This window comes from Myodes glareolus, chromosome X (assembly GCF_982192425.1).
Source record: "Myodes glareolus chromosome X, mMyoGla1.1, whole genome shotgun sequence".
Taxonomy (NCBI): domain Eukaryota; kingdom Metazoa; phylum Chordata; class Mammalia; order Rodentia; family Cricetidae; genus Myodes; species Myodes glareolus.
The window spans coordinates 19,690,588-19,709,558 of record NC_142053.1 but is presented as its reverse complement, the minus strand read 5'-3'; positions in this window follow the sequence as shown (position 1 = coordinate 19,709,558).

Below are 18,971 nucleotides of genomic sequence, written 5' to 3'. Positions count from 1 at the left end.
GTAGTACAGAATAAAGAAAGGCCTAAATAAATTAAGGCACTTTAAAAATATATTGGTGGAAACATTAGGCAAGAGGGTTAAAGTGGGGAGAAATCTCTGCTATGGGTCTCAGACTCTGCCCCTTGCTTTCCAGTGGGTAGAAGCTAATTAACATGCCAACACATGCATCACAAAGGCTCTCCAGGTTAGTGGCAGGGTGTTAGCTCAGACAGAGGTGGCCATAGGGAGGCAAAAGAGCCCAAGTGTCATCAGACCCTCAACCTGTGACATTCCAACCTCTGCACAGTGGAGGTGGTTGGAAGGTGGGGTTCTCTTGAGAACTCTTGTTCTCACCCTCACCAGACTGGCTGAGGCCTTCCTGCAGGACTGGAATAGGACCGACTCAGATGCCCTCTTCTGAAAATACCCCCACAGATGGCACTTGTGAAACTTCTGACAGTGTCTAACTTTAATCTGGAAACATTTTAGTATTTGTTTAAAAAACAAAAGACCTTTTTGTAGGACTATAATGCTAGAGTCCAGACTGGGTGCTGCTGAGGCCACAGTCCCTGCAGCAGCCGTCCCCACTCCCTGACCAGTCCTGACCAGTGTCGTGCTAAACATGTCCCCTGTGAGCACCATGATTTCCAGGTGCGAAGTCTCTCTTTGGCATGGGAGTTGACATCAAAGCGGGTACTGGCGGCCACACATTCTGGCTTCCCACTGTGTCCCTGCCTCCTACCCAGAAATCAGAGAGCCCGCTGCAGTTTGTGCTGTGCAGTGATGTAGGAGAGTCTTATGTATTTCTGTTGCTTTCATTGGCTAATTAATAAAGAAACTGCTTGGCCTGATAGGTCAGAACATAGGTGGGCGGAGTAGACAGAACAGAATGCTGGAAAGAATGGAAGTGAGGCAGTCGCCATGACTCTCCTCTCTGAGACAGCCGCAGGTTAGAATCCTCCCGATAAGCCATCACCTCGTGGTGCTACACAGATTATTAAAAATGGATTAATCAAGATGAGAGAGTTAGCCAATAAGAGGCTAAAACTAAAGGGCCAAGCAGTGTTTAAATAAATACAGTTTCCATGTAATTATTTCAGGTAAAGCTAGCCATGAGCCAGGTGGTGGGAACACAGCCCGCGGCTCCTTCTACTTCAGCGCAGCCCTCCCTTCCCAGAGCTGTAAAAGCAGACCCCACTTCCCCCACCACATAGACCTGATGCCTTTCTTCAGCTGTCCCCCACATGCTGTCTGTCCTGGTGCTGGGCCCTGAACTCAGGTTCAGTCTTCAACACCCACATGGCAGTTCAGACCTGTCTGTCTATAACTGCAGTTCTAGGTGATCTGACACGCTCTTCTGACCTCTGTGAGTACCAAGTACACATGTGATACACATACATGTGAGCAAAACACCCATACACATCAAAACAATTAAAACAGGAGGAATAGAAGATACCTCCTCCAGGCTGGTGAAGAGCTAATGGAAACTAAAAAACTATAGTGAACAGTATATTCACTGGTAAAAGACTGTGTGACTAGGAATAACTTTATGAAATTCTATTCTCATCAATCCTATTTAACACCATAGTCAAGTCGTGGTCTCATGGTCAGGACAGTAAGGTCAAGGACAGCCAGACACAGAGATATAGCTGTCCGTGTTGCTACTGTTATAGTCTCCTTAGCAAAAAACCCAGCAAGCATTCACGGGTCTAATGAGTGACTTGGCACACACTCACCAATAAGGAGCAGGTGGAGCTGAAATATAAGCAAACATTACAGCTCTGTCCATCCTGGCAGGAGGATCCAAAGATACTTGTGTCCTTTTCTTCAGCTATTAGACCTTTAAAACGTTCTCCAGGAAATCTGAATTTTCTCAGGAGTCACACACTGGGGAAGAAGAAAGCTGAGTGAGGCCTGGTTAAGTCAGGAGTGAGCTTGTCTCCCAAGAAGGGATTTCACATGATTCTGACTTGTCAGATCCACAGCAGGAGACCCTTGACACCCAGGTTGTCTTTGTCCTGATTCAGTGGGGATAATAAGCTAGCCACACTACAGCCAGGGCTGCTTACCCTCACATCAGGGACACACAACAACCAGAACTTCTTAGACAGTCTGGGCCAGGGGGACACTGGATTGATTTGTTCCTCTTCCTAATGTGATCACATTTAATATGATAAACCCCCCTTGCGTTTCACCATGACTTTATCTGTTAACTGGTCAAGCTTGCTGTGACACAAGCCTGCCTGCCTGTGCCAGCCAGAGGCTGACCCTGGGACCCCAACCACTGGGTCTGTTTGGCTACTCATCTTAGGAGTAGGAGGGAAATGAGATTATTCCATTTGACCAACCCAGGAAGATGACTAGTAACTTCCTTCCGGAAGGCAGAGGAATCCAGCAGAGCAGAAGCTGAGGGTCTGATCTCTGAGTCCTTTGGAAATCCTGGCACTGGGCTAAGGGCAGCGTCAACGTCTGCTCCTGGCATGTGACCACCTGCAGGAATATGGGACTGAAGGAGAAGAAAAAAACTTATTTTCTTCAAGGAATTAAAGGTGTGTGCCACCAACACCACCACCCAACTTCAATAGAATTTTAAGGGAATCTATTACATTGCCGTGTAAAGTGTCTAAGAAAAACAAAAGGTGGTAGTTAGATCATGGCCTGCTCCTTACTAACAGTAGTAAAGATTCACCATTGCTGAAGTGTGTGGCTTCTCCAACTCACCTACCCAGAGATTTAAAACAATCCCAGTTGAAACCTTAACACTTTGGGGAGGGGGGGTTGATTTACAAGCCGATTCTGGAAGGTCATTCCACAGCTGGTTCCAATTAATGACTGCTCTCATTGAAGACAGGCTCAAATTTCTCATGGGGTCACTGCCCCCATTTGGAGGTGGTTTCATTATCAGGTGTTCTGTGTCGTACAGTTCACTGTCCCAGACTTCGAGGTGACTGAGCGTTTGGAGAAATAACTGGAGACTTTGAGGTGCCTGCTGAGGGGTCTGGGGCAGGGCAAAGGATGCCTTAGTTGGCTATCATCTTCATGTCAGGCCTGAAGGGGTGTGAGGCTGGTCAGGCCCGACCCTCAGGCTTTAGAGAACCCTAAGAAATTATCATGCTTCTGGGCGTAGCAAAGCAGAGAGTTGATCCAAAGCAATGGGGGGTGCAGTCCAGGCTTCCATCAGTCTGCACTTCTTATCAGAAAGCAGTTTCTAAACTCCTGTAATAGTGTGCTGTTCACCAGTCTTCTAAAGCAGTGACCAGCCTGTGCTATAGTTCTGATGAAAGGGTAGATGCACATAGGCAAAGAAACAGTCCTTCTTCAAAATGTATTGAGCCTGACTTCATTACCCCATGTGTGGCCTATTTCATACTTGGAGGAGCTGTCTGTTGTGTGTTCTGTATTGAATCGTAATAAAAGAACCCTTTGCAGTTGGTGTCTGAGGCTGGCACACATCCTGTTTGCCTGGCATGTTAACTTCACAGTGGCTTTTCTTTCTCAGATGTAAGATAAGTTCACTCACTCTAGTTTCATTCTGTTGCTGTACAAATACCATGACCAGACTGAGGAGATCCATTGGGAGTGGTGAGAGCATGGCCACCTGGCCTAACAGTCCTGGGAATGGAGTACAGGCCCCCTCCAATCCTCTAAATGTTTCTGGCCATCCAGCGGGGCATCTCCCTGGCTCCTGGCTTTCTTTATTTACCCCCATCCCATCTTGCCCCCAAGCGTTCCTTTCCATCTGCAGGGTCCTTGAATCCCCCAACACAGCCTGCTTCGAGGCTGAGGGTCTGAGGAGCCAGTTGTGAGTGCTCCTGCCACAGGGGCTTCTTTGTTCCACACCACCCTGCCCACCCAAGCCCGCCCTTTTGTCTGTGAGGTCCTTGGCCCATCAAGAGGTCCTACTTCTGTACTGAGGAGATCCAGCTGGAGTGGTGAGTGTGTGGGCACCCAGACTGACAGTCCCAGGAACAGAGTAAAGCCCCCTCCAATTCCATAATGTTTCTGGCCATCCAGCTGGGCGTCTCCCTGGATACTGGTTTTCTTTATTTACCCCATCCCATCTTGCCCCCCAAACATGCCTTTTCATCTGTGGGTTCCTTAGATCCACCAGCACAGCCTTTTTCAGGGCTGAGGAGATCTGAGAGCCAGCTCCTGTGCTGAGGGGCTAAGAGAGAGAAAACCAAGAAAAACCACCAAGTACACAGTCAGCCACAGCAAAGATTGGACCAAGACACCAAGAATCTCTGGCCCGCATTTGAAGGAAGAGATGGGCAGGCACCAATGCAAGAATTTCTCCAACAACCTGAAAAGGAAAATGATAACACCAGAATCCAGCAAACACACAACAGGAAGATTTGAATACCGTAATGCAGAAGAAGTAGAAGAAATCGACTTTAAATGTAACAATATTAAAATGATGGAGACCCTTAAACAGGAAGTAAAAAAAACTCCCTTAAAGACATGGAAGAGAAGACAAACAAAAAGTTAGAAGAAATGAATAAATCCCTCAAAGATACCCAAGAAAACCAAGACAAAGCAATCAAACAGGTAATTGAAACAGTTCAAGACTTGAAGACCGATATGGAGGTAATAAAGAAAACACAAACTGAGGGATGGCTGGATAAGAAAAATCTGGGTAAACAAACAGGAACTACAGAGACAAGTATAACCAACAGAATACAAAAGATAGAAGAAAGAATTTCAGACACTGAAGATACTATAGAGGAAATAAACTCATTGATCAAAGAAAACAACAAATCCAAGAAATTCTTAACACAAAACATCCAAAAAATCTGGGACAACATAAAAAAGACCAAACATAAGAATTATAGGGGCAGAAGAAGGAGAAGAATTACAGCTCAAAGGCCCAGAAAATATTCAACCAAATTATAGAAGAAAACTTTCCCAACCTAAAGAAGGATATTCTTATGAAGGTACAAGAATTTTACAGAACACCAAATAGACTGGATCAAAAAAAAATCCCTCACCATATAATAATCAAAATACAAAATATACAGAATAAAGAAAGAATATTAAGAGCTGCAAGGGAAAAGGTCAAGTAACATACAATAGTAAACCTATCAAAATTACACCTGACTTCTCTTGGAAACCATGAAAGCCAGAAGGTCTTGGATGGACGTGCTGCAGACACTAAGAGACCATGGATGCAAGCCCAGACTACTATACCCAGCAAATCTTTCTTTCACTATCAATGGAGAAAATAAGATATTCCAGGACAAAAACAGATTTAAACAATATGTAGCCACAAACCCAGCCTTATGGAAAATACTAGAAGGAAAACCACAACCCAAGGAAGCAAACAACACCCATAATAACACAGACATCTGACAACCTTCCACCAGCACAACTCAAAGAAGGGAAACACACAAACACTACCACCAAAAAAAAAACAGAGTTAACAACCACTGGTCATTAATATCACTTAATATCAATGGAATCAATTCACCTATAAAAGGGTACAGGTTAAGAGATTGGATACAAAAACAGGATCCAACATTCTGCTCTTTACAAGAAACACACCTCAATCTCAAAGACAAACACTACCTCAGAGTAAAGGGTTGGGAAAATGTTTTCTAATCAAATGAACCAAAGAAACAAGCAGGTATGGCTCTAATAGTACCTAACAAAATTGATTTCAAACTAAAATCAATCAGAAGAGATAGAGAAGGACACTTTATACTTATAACAGGAACAATTCATGAAGCTGAAGTCTCAGTCCTGAATATCTATGCCCCTAACATAAAAGCACCCACATACGTAAAAGAAACATTATGTGACCTCATACATCAAACCCCACACACTAATAGTAGGAGATTTTAAGACTTCTCTCTCACCAATGGACAGGTCAACCAGACAGAAACTTAAGAGAGAAATAGGAAAACTAACAGATGTAATGAATCAAATGGACTTAACAGAAATCTATAGAACATTCCATCTAATCAGGAAAGAATAAACCTTTGTAACATGAAGGGCCAGCATGTTGGGGTTTCTGTCCCACCCAGCCCCCTAGCTATTTAGTCCCAGAGAAAATCACACAGAGGTCTCCATAAGTCATAAGCTGATTGGCCCATTAACTCAGGCTTCATATTAGCTCTTATGACTTATATTAACCCATTATTCATTATTCTGATCTATTTCAGCCATATGGCTCGGTACCTTTTTTCAGCTGGCAGGTCACATCCTGCTTCCTCAGCGGTTTGCGCAGGACTGAGAGGAATCAACTTTCTCCTTCCCAGAATTCTCCTGTTCTCATTGCATCATTTCTACTTCCTGTCTGGTTTTTCCATTTATATTTCCTACCTGGCCAATCAGCATTTATTTAAAACATGATTGACAGAACACAAACAATTCTCCCACACCACCTCCCCCTCTTTAAAAAAAAGGAAAATATCCATAGTCCATTTTTTTGGGAATGTAGGTGTAGTATTCCATGTTACTTCCAGCAGGTTGGGGAAGCTGATAATCTTATGGGGACCAAAAGAAAATTTAGAGTTATTATAAACTCCTGACTGAAGGATCCTGTGAGTCTTGATCATCTCAGGCAGAAGTCTTGAACCTGTTCTGGATGAAGAACTCAGACATGTGGGCCATCTATTCCTGCTGGAGATTTCTCAGGTGGTTTTCCTTGATCAAAGCTGATTTTTCTTAACTCTGAATAAATCCAGTGCCTCTCGTTTTCTGTGGAAACAAAAGCAAAATCTCTTCTCCAAAGTAACATATCTTTTGACTTCAATTTTGAAGTCAAGGTATTTTCAAAATACCTATCTTAGATTAATTCTGCAGCATTTATAAGCAAATATCTTTTATGAGCTGTTTCTTCTTCCTCAACATTCAAACAATTTAAAGAGAGCATAATAACATACAGTATCAAGATTCTCTGTGTATTTTCCATCTTTATGCAGCTTTATTTTAACCTCTATTTCTTTTATTTTTACTTTTACTTTTTAAAACAGGTTCTCTGTATATCTTTATCCTGGAATAACTGTGTAGACCAGGCTGCCCTTGAACTCACAGAGATCCCTCTGTCTCTGACTTCCAGGCAAATCCTACCAGCATGTGCCACCACAAACAGCTACTCTCATTCTTTCTTTTTTCTTTTTTTAACTTTGAGAACTTTAACCTTTAGCATGTATATATTTTTAACACACTGTAAACCATTTAGAGGTTTTCTTCCTCTTTGAATCTCTCTTTATTGTATATCTCTCTTTTTCTGACCATGTGGGTCTTTACTTTGCTAAGGAATATGGAAAAGATTAAAGCCATGGCTTTGACTACTAGATCCAGCCCATTCCTTAGCTTTATGAAATTCCACCCTCATGGTGGAGGTACTGGTTGTAGCCAAGATTTTTTTGACAAAACTCTATGACATTTTAAGGTCCTTGCCAGGAAGCAAGCTGCAACAGTGTTTCCATAAATAACAGTCAAAAGCTCCATAGTCTGGATGGCCTGCTTGAAAGAGTCAGAGTTTTCCCTGGCAAGACAGCCCAGAATGCCGGCATTTTAAAACAGCGCAGGTTTTTTCCTGCTACGGCTGAAAACTGAAATGCTTTACTCTAGTGTTTCCAAGCTTTCTCAGGCGTTCTGTGGATGCAGTTATCCACGTGGGCACCATTCTGTAGCAGGAGGACCTGCTGCTTGTTGGGGTTTATGTCCTGCCCAGTTCCCACTGTCATTAAGCCTCCAAAGAAAATCACACAGAGAGTCTGCATTAAATATAAACTGATTGGCCCATTAGTTCAGGCTTCTTCTTGGCTCTTATGACTTATATTAATCCATTATTCTGATCTATTTCAACCATATGGCTCAGTACCTTTTTTCAGTTGGCAGGGCACATCCTGCATCCTCGGTGGTCTGCACAGGACTGGGAGGAATCAACTTCCTCCTTCCCAGAATTCTCCTGTTCTCATTGCACCATTTCTACTTCCTGTCTGGTTTACCCACCTATACTTCCTGCCTGGTCAATCAGAATTTATTTAAAACATGATTGACAGAATACAAACAAAACTCCAGCACCAAACCTTCTTCGCAGCATCTCATGGAACCGTCTCGAAAACTGATCACATACTCAGTAACAAAGCAAGCATCCAAAGATACAAAAAAAAAGTTGTAGTGAGTACTTGGTGTCTTATCAGATCATCATGGAATAAAGTTAGAATTTAACAACAATTCCACCCCCCAAAAGCCTACAAACTCATGGAAAATGAACAGTCAGCTACTGAACCACCCCAGGGCAAGGAAGAAATAAAGAAGAAACAAAAGTCTTCCCTAAATTCAACGAAAATAAAGACACAACATACTCAAACCTATGGGATGCTATGAAAGCACTGCTAAGAGGAAAATTCATAGCACTAAATGCACTCATAAAAAGCTCACATTAGAGACTTAACAGCACACCTGAAATCTCTAGAAAAAAAGAAAGCAGACTCACTCAGGAAGAGTAGAAGACTGGAAATAATCAAACTGAGGGCTGAAATCAACAAAATAGAAACAAAATAATCCAAAGAATCAATGAAACAAAGAGCTGGTTCTTTGAGTAAATCAGCAAGAGTGACAAACCCCTATCCAAACTAATCAAACAGCAGAGACAGAACACACAAATTGACAAGATTAGAAATGAAAGGTTGGACATAACAACAGACATTGTGGAAATTCAGAGAATCATTAGGTCTTACTACAAAATCCTGTATGACACAAAATTGGAAAATATAAAAGAAATGCACATTTTTTAGATAACTACCATATACAAAAATTAAATCAAGACCAGGTGAATAATTTAAATAGACCTATAAGTCATGAAGAAATAGAAGCTGTCATTTAAAAAAAAAAAACTCCCAACCAAAAAACAGCACATGACCAGATGGTATTAATGGAGAATTCTACCAGAACTTTGAAGAAGAGCTAATACCTATAGCCCGTAATGTGTTTCACATAATAAAAACAAAAGGGTCATTGCTAAACTCTTTTTATGAAGCTACAGATACCCTGATACCAAAATGACACAAAGACCCAACCAAGAAAGAGAATTACAGACCAATCTCACTCATGAACATCGATGCAAAAATTCTCAATAAAATACTGCCAAACTGAATCCAAGAACACATCAAAAAATCATCCATTATGATCAAGTAGGCTTCATTCCAGAGAAGCAGGGCTGGTTCAACATACAAAAATCTATCAATGTAATCCATTATATAAATAAACTGATAGAAAAAAAACATATGATCGTTTCATTAGATGCTGAAAAAGCATTTGACAAAATTCAACACCTCTTTATGATAAAGGTATTAGAGAGATTAGGGATATAAGGATCATGCCTAAATATAACAAAAGCAATATACAGTAAGCTGACAGCTAGCATCAAAGTAAGTGGAGAGAAACTCAAAGATATTCCACTAAAATCAGGAACAAGACAAGGCTGTCCACTCTCTCCATATCTCTTAAATATTGTGCTTGAACTTCTAGCAATAGCAATACGACAACATAAGGAGATCAAGGAGATTCAAAATGGAAAGGAAAAAGTCAAACTTTCGTTATTTGCAGATGATATGATAGTGTACATAAGTGGCCCCAAAAACCCTACCAAAGAACTCCTACAGCTGATCAACACCTTCAATGATGTGGCAGGATACAAGATCAATTCAAAAAAATCAGTAGCCCTCTTATACAAAGAGGATAGAGAAGCAGAGAGGGAAATTAGAGAAACATCACCTTTCACAATAGCCACAAATAGTATAAGTATCTTGGGGTAACTCTAACCAAGGCAGTGAAAGATGTATTTGACAAGAAAATCTTTGAAGAAAGAAATTGAAGAGGATACCAGAAAATGGAAGGATCTCCCATGCTCTTGGATTGGGAGAATCAACATAGTAAAAATGGCAATTCTACCAAAGGCTATACAATATAGATTCAATGAAATCCCCATCAAACTATCAACAAAATTCTTTGCAGACCTTGAGAGAACAATCATCAACTTTATATGGAAAAACAAAAATCCCAGGATAACTAAAGCAATCCTATACAATAAAGGTACTTCTGGAAGCATTACCATCACTGACTTCAAACTCTATTATAGAGCTACAGTAATGAAAACACTTGGTATTCGCATAAAAACAGAGATGTTGACTAATGAAATCAAATTGAAGACATGGATATTAATCCACAAACCTATGAACACCTGATTTTTGACAAAGGAGCTAAAATTATACAATGGAAGAAAGAAGGCATATTCAACAAATGGTGCTTGCATAACTGGATGTCAAGCTGGAGAAGAATGAAAATAGATCCATATCTATCACCATGTACAAAACTCAAGTCCAAATAGATTAAAGACCTCAATATAAATCTGACCACACTGAACCTGATAGAAGAGAAAGTGGGAAGTAGACTGCAACACATGGGCACAGGAGACCACTTCCTATGCATAACCCCAGTTATAGCACAGAAAATAAGAGCAACAATGAATAAATGGGACCTCCTGAAACTGAGAAGCTTCTGTAAAGCAAAGGACACTGTCAATAATACAAAAAAGGCAACCTACTGAATGGGAGAAGATCTTCACCAACCCCACATCAGACAAAGGTCTGATCTCCAAAATATACAAAGAACTCATGAAACTAGACATTAAAATTCTAAATAACCCAATTAAAAAATAGGGTACTGAACTGAACAGAGAATTCTCAACAGAAGAAGTTCAAATGGTCAAAGGATACTTAAGGTCATGTTCAACTTCCTTAGTGACCAGGGAAATGCAAATCAAAACAACTTTGAGATATCATCTTACACCTGTCAGAATAACTAAAATCAAAGACACCAATGATAGCCTATGCTGGAGAGGATGTGGAGTAAGGGGAACACTCATCCGTTGTTGGTGGGAATGCAAACTTGTGCAGTCACTGTGGAAATCAGTGTGGCGGTTTCTCAGGAAACTAGGAGTCAAGCTACATCAGGGTCCAGCAATTCCACTCTTGGGAATATACCCACGAGATGCCCTATCATACTACAAAAGCATTTGTTCAACTATGTTCATTGCAGTATTATTTTTATAGCCAGTACCTGGAAACAATCTAGATACCCCTCAATGAAAGAATGGATAAAGAAAGTGTGGAACACATACACATTAGAGTACTACTCAGTGGTAAAAAAAAATGACATATTGAATTTTGCATGCAAATGGATGGAAATAGAAAACACTATTCTGAGTGAGATAACCCAGACCCAAAAAGATGAATATTGTGTATACTCACTCATTTGTAGACTCAAGTCATTAACAAAGTACATTGCACCTATAGTTTACGAGCCTAGAGTAGCCAAATAATAAGGTGAAACCAAAGAAAAACATATCTAGATCCTCCTGGAAATTGAAAGCAGACAAAATCGCCGGGGAAAAGTTGGGAGCATGTGGGTAGGGGTGGGGTGGGGGGAAGGGGAGAGGGGGAGAGAAAATTGAGAAGGGAAAGATTGGGGAAAACTTGGGAGAGTGGGGGGTTGAGATGGAGGAAGGGTGGATATAGGAGCAGGGAAAAAGATATCTTAATTAAGGGAGCGATTTTAAGGTTGGCAAGAGACTTGGCTCTAGAAGTGATCCCAAGTGTCTGCTGGGATATCCCCAGCTAGGTCCTTGGACAGTAGAGGAGAGGGTGCCTGAACTGGCCTTGCCCCATAGTCATACTGATGAATATCTCAAATATCACCATAGAACGTTCATCCAGTGATGGATGGAGATAGAGACAGAGACCATCATCAGAGCACTGGATGGAGCTCCCAAGGTCCAGATGAAGAGCAGAAAGAGGGAGCAGATGAGCAAGAAAGTCAGGACCACGAAGGGTTGGTCCACCCACAGAGACAATGTGCCTGATCTAATAGGAGCTCAAATAATCCAGCTGGACTGGAACTGAACAAGCATGTGATCAAATTGGACTCTGAATGTGGCTGACAATGGGGGCTGACTGAGAAGCCATTGATAAAGGCACTGGGACTTGGTTTTATTGCATGTACTGACTTTTTGAATCCAGTCTGTTTGGATGCACACCTTCCTAGGCCTGGATGGAGGGGAAAGGGCCTTGAACTTCCCATAGAGCAGAATACTCTGCCCTCTCTTAAGACTGGAGGGGGAGGGAGGAGGGAGAGTGGGGGAGCAGGATGGAAATGAGAGGAAGGTAGGGAGTGGAAATTTCATATCGAAAAATAAAATTAAAAAAGAAAAAAACAAAAAAGTAAAAAGGGAAGGAAAGTGAGGAGTCAGAGGAGAGAATAAGAGGGCTAATGAAACATAAGGGAGGAGGAATATAACAGGAGGAAGGAGAGAAGTACAGGAAGAAGGAGGGGAAAGAGAGGATTGAGAGGACTGAGTAGGGAAGATTGAGGAGGAGTAAAGAGAAAAGCAGGAGAGATTTCATGGAAGGAGAGAAGTGGAGAAAGAAACAGGGGGAAGAGGGTCAAGGAGGGGAGACAGAGGAGCAGGGATAGGAAGCTGAGGAGAAAGGCACAGTGCTCAAAGGAGGGTAGGAAAATTGAGAGCTAGGTAGTAGATGTGTGTGGGAATATAAAAAGGATGGGGGAAAAGATAATAGTAAGGAGACTAGGAAGTAGGATGAGGAAGGTGACAGAGCAGAGGACTCAGACAAGCATTGGAGGATGAAAAGGACAGAAGAGTGGGAAGGACATGAGTATTCAGAAGAGTCCATGAGTCTGGGCCAAAGGGCAAAACCCTGGTGACAAAACAAAAAGCAGCCTGTGGTGAGTTTGGAAAGCTATAGGACACTTAAAGTATGTATAGTTGCCTGAATAGGAGGGAGAGATGGTGAGAGTGATGGTAGATCACTGGGGAAGAATACAGAAGAATAGAATATAGATGAAGAAGAGGAGAGAATGAGGCACACTGAAAGGGTAAAATGTCAGCAGGCTAACAGAAACTTGGGAAAGAGAGCCTGAAGCTCAGGAACAGGGTAGAGGCGAAGGGAAGAGATCAGATACTGGAGGGTGGTGAGGATACAGATAGCTTAGGGGGTGTTAGAAGAATGGGGTGGAAAGAAGATGGGGCTGAGCACAAGATGTTGGAGGTGACAGGAAATTAGGAAGGGGGGACAAATGGAAATGTCAGGAGTCTGAGAGGAATGCAAGATGTATGCTACAGAGAGGATCATGTACCAGATACCAAGTACCAGTGTTGGCAGTTGGCTGGGTTGTGAAAGACTGATGAAGTTGATGGATAAAGACAAGGATGCCTGTGTGCATGAAGAGTAAAAACCTGGGATGGGCAGGAAAGGGGCATGGGGTGGCTTCTCCTCACTCTCTTCAGGAGGGGATGGGGCTCATATATATGACAAGATGGCTTGGAGGGACAGGAACCTAAGCAGGAGGGCAGGAAGAGGTGCAGGTGATCAGAAGCAATGTGTGAGGGAAGGAGAATGAAGATATAAATAGGAGAACAAGGAGGGTGATAAGAGTCCTGGCCTTGACTGGAGGCTGAGAGGATCAGGGCAAATGGTATAAAAGAAGACAAGTGTCAGACAGGGCAGAAGGCTCATAGAAAGGTGGGAGACTGCTGCACAAGAGTGGAATGGAAAACATGCCAACAATTTCAGAGAGACCAGGGAAGACTGGAGGCAAATAATCTGTCTCAGTAAATCAGGACATCTGCCTAATCTTCCACAGGCCACAAGTTTGATGATAAACTTGAAGCTAGGGTTCACAATGTCTTCAGCTCCATGCTAAGGGCATCTGAGGGACTCTTCTGCCCAATCCTGGGGCCAGAGATGCAGTTGCTGCTTAGAACATACACATAGGCATTCATAAAAAAATTGTAATGATTCTTGAAAGGGGTTTTTACAAATTGGGAAGATATTTGCCTGCTCCTGTGATAGGTGAAGAACTGAGCTCTGGAGGGAGTTTTTGGAAAGGGTGGATTCTAAATAGCATTTACATCAGGATGTAGGGAAGGTAGGAGATAGCGTCTCAGTAAAGTAGTAGGGAACAGGTTACACTATTGTAGGGCAAAATACTTAGATCAACAAGAAGGGAAGGTGCCTATAGAGAATGTTTTCAGGGTCAAACAATGAAGTTTAATCTAGAGAGTTTAGCAAATAAGTCTTGTATTGAGATTAAGTTGTCTATTAGGTGAAGAAACAGGGGAGGGAGTCAGGTTTGGTGGTCCATTTATTTAATCACAACATAAGAGAGGAATCGGAAGGTGGATCTCTGAGTAGCAGGTCAGTATGTCCTACTGATCAAGTCTCAGAGCAGTCAGGGTAATCAAATAGGGAAACACTGTCTAGCTAAACAGAAGGAGGAGGAGGAGGAGGAGGAGGGGATGGAGGGAGGGAGGGAGGGAGGGAATGACGGAGGAAGGGAGGAAATGAGGATGGAAGGAAGATAAAACAAAGAAATATGGGGGAAGACACAATGAAAGGGGGATGAGGCTGAATAAAAGAAGGAAATAGAAAGGTGAGGAAATAGGAAGGACAAGAAAAGAGGAGGGAGAAGAAGGAAGAAAGAGGAGGAAAAAGAAGGGGAAGGGAAGGGGAGAGCAGAGGGAAAAACTAGAGAGAAGGAAAAGAAAAGGTTGGAGAAGAAAGAAGGAAGAGGGGAAAGGGGAAGAGAAAAGAGGATGGAAGAAGAGAGAGAGTAATAAGGAATGGTAGGTGAAACAAGAGGGAAAAAGAGAGAGGAGTAAAGTATGGGAATAATGCGGCAGAGGGTAAAGGAAAGAGAGAAAAGAAGGAAAAAGGACAAAAGATGAAAAAAGAGAAATGAGGAAAGAAAAGGAAAGAGTGAAGAAGGAAAAGGAAGAAAGTTGAGGGAGGAGAGAAGAAGTAACAAGTATGATGATAGAGGGAAGAAGTTGGAGAAAAGAGGAGGAAGAAGGGAAGATAGAGAAGTAGGGAAGAGTAGGGAAGTGGGAACATAGACAAGGAGGGAATAGGAGAGAAAAAGAGGGAAGTGGGAGGATGAAGGAAAATGAATAGGAAAAAAGGTGAGTGAAAAGAAAAAAGAGGTGCTAGGAGGGAAAAACAGGGAGGAAAGAAGATGGAAGAAGGGAAGAAGAGGAACAAGGAAGGGACAAAGAAGGGAAGAAGAAGGATGTGGTATAAAGAGGTAGAGGAGGAAACAGGGAGTAGGAGACAAGATGAAGGATGAGGAAGAACATAGGAAAGACGATGGAGGAGAGAGGAAGAAAAAGTATGGAGGAGGTGAGACAGACAATGAAGAAAGAAGAGAGAAGGGAGAAGGGGATGGGAAGTGAGAGAGGAAGGAGGAGGGAATTAGATGGAGGAATGAACAGGACAAAAGAGGGAAGTATGAGGAGGTAAGTGGAGAAAAACCAAGTAAAAAGAGAAATGAAGAGGGAAAAGGAAGAAGGAGGAGGAAATTATTAGGACAGGAGATAGAAGAAACTGTAAAGAAGAGGAGGGAATAAGGAAGAGAAAAGAGGAGGGAAAAGTATAAAGCAAGGAAGTGAAAAGAGAGAAGAGGAAGGAAGAGGATGGAGAAAGGAAGAAGAGAGAATAGAAAAGAAAAGGGGGTAGAAAAGGGGAGCATCCAGGAAAGAGGGGGAAAGAGCATAAAGCATGCAGGAGCAAAGGCACAAAGGAGCGATAAAAGAAAGGAAGAAAGAAGTGGACAGAGGACAGAAAAGGAATGTGAAGAGAGAAGAAAAGGGAAGAGGAGGGAGTAGGAAAAAAGAGACAAGTGTTGAGGGGGTAGGAGGGAAGAAGTTGAGAGAAGATGGAATAAGAGGGAGGGGAAATGAATGGAAAAAAGAGGGAGGGGAAGAAAGGAGGGAGAGAGAAACACAAGGAAAAACAGAAGAGGAAAGAAGAGGAAAGATAAGGGAGGAAGGAAAGGAAATAAACAAGAAAAAGAAAAGAGTAGGTAAAAGTGAAGAGGAAGAATTGAAGAAGTGGCATCAAGGACAGAAATATAAAAAAGGAGAAGTGTTGTGGGAGAATTGTCTGTATTCTGTCAGTCATGCTTTAAATAAATGCTGATTGGCCAGGCAGGAAGTATAGGTGGGTCAACCAGACAGGAAGTAGAGGCAGGGTGATGAGAACAGGAATATTCTGAGAAGCAGGAAGCTCCCTCCCATTCCTGCCCAGATCACGGAAGAAGCAAAATGTAATCTGCCCGGCTGACAAAGGTACCGAGCCATGTAACTAACATAGATAAGAATAATGGGTTAATATACATTACAAGAGCTAACTCGAGCTAAAGGGCCAATCAGTTTATAATCTTATGGAGACTTCTGTGTGATTTTTCTTTGGGGCTTGTCAGCTGTGGGGTAACGTGCGGGACAGAAACCCCAACAAGTAGTCAGGCCCTCATGTCAACGTGGATAACTGCATCCACAGAAAGCCTGAGAAAGCTTGGGAAAGAATAGAGTAAAGCATTTTTCTTGGTAGCACAAATTTCTTGGGTCTGCTCTGCTTGCTAGAGGCAAGCAAGCACTCTTATCTAAGAGAGGCTTCCTGACTCAGCTTTAGCTGCAAAACCTTGCAGCTCTTTTAAGAGGTCTTGCCACCCAATGCTTAAATGGTGTTGATGAAAAGCTGACCACATGCTTTGCGGTTTTCAGCCGGAGCAGGAAAAAAGCTGCACCATTTTAAAATGCCGACTTTCAGGGTCAGCCTGCCAGGGCAAACTTGACTCTTTCAGGCAGTCGGTCTGACTACGAAACATTTGAATGTGGTATGTGAGCAGAACGCTGCAGCTTGCTTGCTGGAAGGGACCTTGAAATGCTATAGAATTGTGGTGATAAAAATGGCTACAGCCAGTACCTCCACCATGAGACTGGAAAGCTAAGGAATGGGCTGGATCCAACTGTCAAAGCCATGGCTTTAATCCTCTCTATAAAGATTCATGTGGTCAGAAAAAGAGAGATATACAATAAAGAGAGATTCAAAGACGAAGAAAACTCCTAAATGGTTTACAGTGTGTTAAAAAAAAATATACAGGCTTTAAAAAGGGGGTTAAAGTTCTTAAAATTAAAAAAGAAAGAGAGTAGTTTGGGTGTGGTGGTACACACCTTTAATCCCTACACTTGGGAGGTAGAGGTAGATTGACCTCTGTGACTTCAAGGTGTGGTAGCACACACCTTTAATCCCAAAGTTTGGGAGGCAGAGGCAGACAGACCTCTGTGAATTCAAGGTGTGGTGGCAGACATCTTTAATCCCAACACTTGGGAGGCAGAGGCAAGTGCATCTCTGTGACTGCAAGGACTGCCTGGTCTACATAGTTATTCCAGGATAGAGATATACAGAGAACCTGTCTCAAAAAGTAGAAGTAAAAATAAAAGAAATAGAAGTTGAAATACAACTGCATAAAGATGGAAAATACACAGAGAATCTTGATACTGTATGCTGTTATACTCTCTTTGAATTGTTTGAATGCTGAAGAAGGAGCAACAGCTGCTAAAAGATATTTGTTTATAAATGCTGCTGAATTAATCCAAGATAAGTATTTTGAAAATACCTTGGCTTCAAAATTGAAGTCAAAATGTATGTTACTTTTGAGAAGAGGATTTTCTTTTGTTTCCACAGGAAATGAGAGGCTGTGGATTCATTCACAGCTAAAACAAATCAGGTTTGGTCAAGGAAGACCACCTGAAAAATCTCCAGTAGGAACAGATGGCCCGGATGTCTGACTTCTACATCCAGAACGGATTCAAGACTTCTGCCTGAGATGATCAAGACTCACAGAATACTCCAGTCAGGACTTGATGATAATTCTAAATTTTCTTTAGGTCCCCATAAGACTTTCAGCACCCCCAACCAGCCGGAAGTAGCCTGGAATACTCTGCCCACATTCCAAAAAAAATGGACTATGGATATTTTCCTCTGTTAAAAAAAAAAGAGGGAGAAGTGGTGTGGGAGAATTGTCTGTATTCTGTCAATCATGTTTTAAATAAACACTGATTGGCCAGGCAGGAAGTAAAACAGGAATATTCTGGGAAGAAGGAAGCCCATTCCTCCCAGTTCTGTCTCAACCACCTACGAAGCAAGATGAGGGCTGCCCCACTGAAAAAGGTACCAAGCCATGTGGCTAACATAGATAACGATAATGGGTTAATATAAGCTACAAGAGCTAATAAGAAGCCTGAGCTAATGGGACCAATTTATAGCCTAATGTAGACTCTCTGTGTAATTTTCTCTGGAACTAAACAGCTGGGAGATCAGGCAGGACAGAAACCCCAATAATCAGGTCCCTCATGTTACAAGGCAGGAACCAGGGATCTCTGCTGGGCCACATGTGAGTCTGGGACCTCAGAGGGAGTAGGCTTGAGCCAGGACCACTGTGGGTCTTGGCATTGGTCTAGTACATCAAAGGGAATAGGCAGGAACCAGAAACCTCTGTAGGTCCAAGAGTGAGTCTAGGACCTCTGAGGGAATAAGCCTGAGCCAGATCCTCTGTGGGTCTGGGTGCACCCAAGCCTGGGAAATCCAGGGGAGTATACTGGAGCCAGAGACCTTTAGAAGATGAACCCCAAGTCAGGGACCTCGGCAGGAGCAGATACAGACAAGGATTTACAGAACCAGGTCAAAGCCAACAACGTAGGTTAGAGCAGGCCTGAGACAGAAAACTCCAAGGGATTAGAGCAAAGCCTGGGAGTGCTGAGCAACCTCCAGGAACACAGAGTGACCAGAGAGGTAAATAGAACCGTGGCACTAACTGTACCACGAACAACCATCTGAGCCCTGGATTCACTGGCACCTAGAAGATTAATCAACAGAATCACCGACAGCCCCAAACACACCTATTAGAGGAAAAGATGAGTAGAAAAGGTCAGAACACATGCAACACCACAAAGAGGAACACGACACCAGTAAAACCTAAAGACCCTACAACAGCAAGATTTGAAGAACCAAATATAGATGAAGCAGAAGAAAATGACCTAAAAAATAACTTCAGGAGAATGTTTTAAACTCTTAAAGAGGAAATGAGAAACTCCCTCAAAAAAAAAAATGGAGAAAAAGACA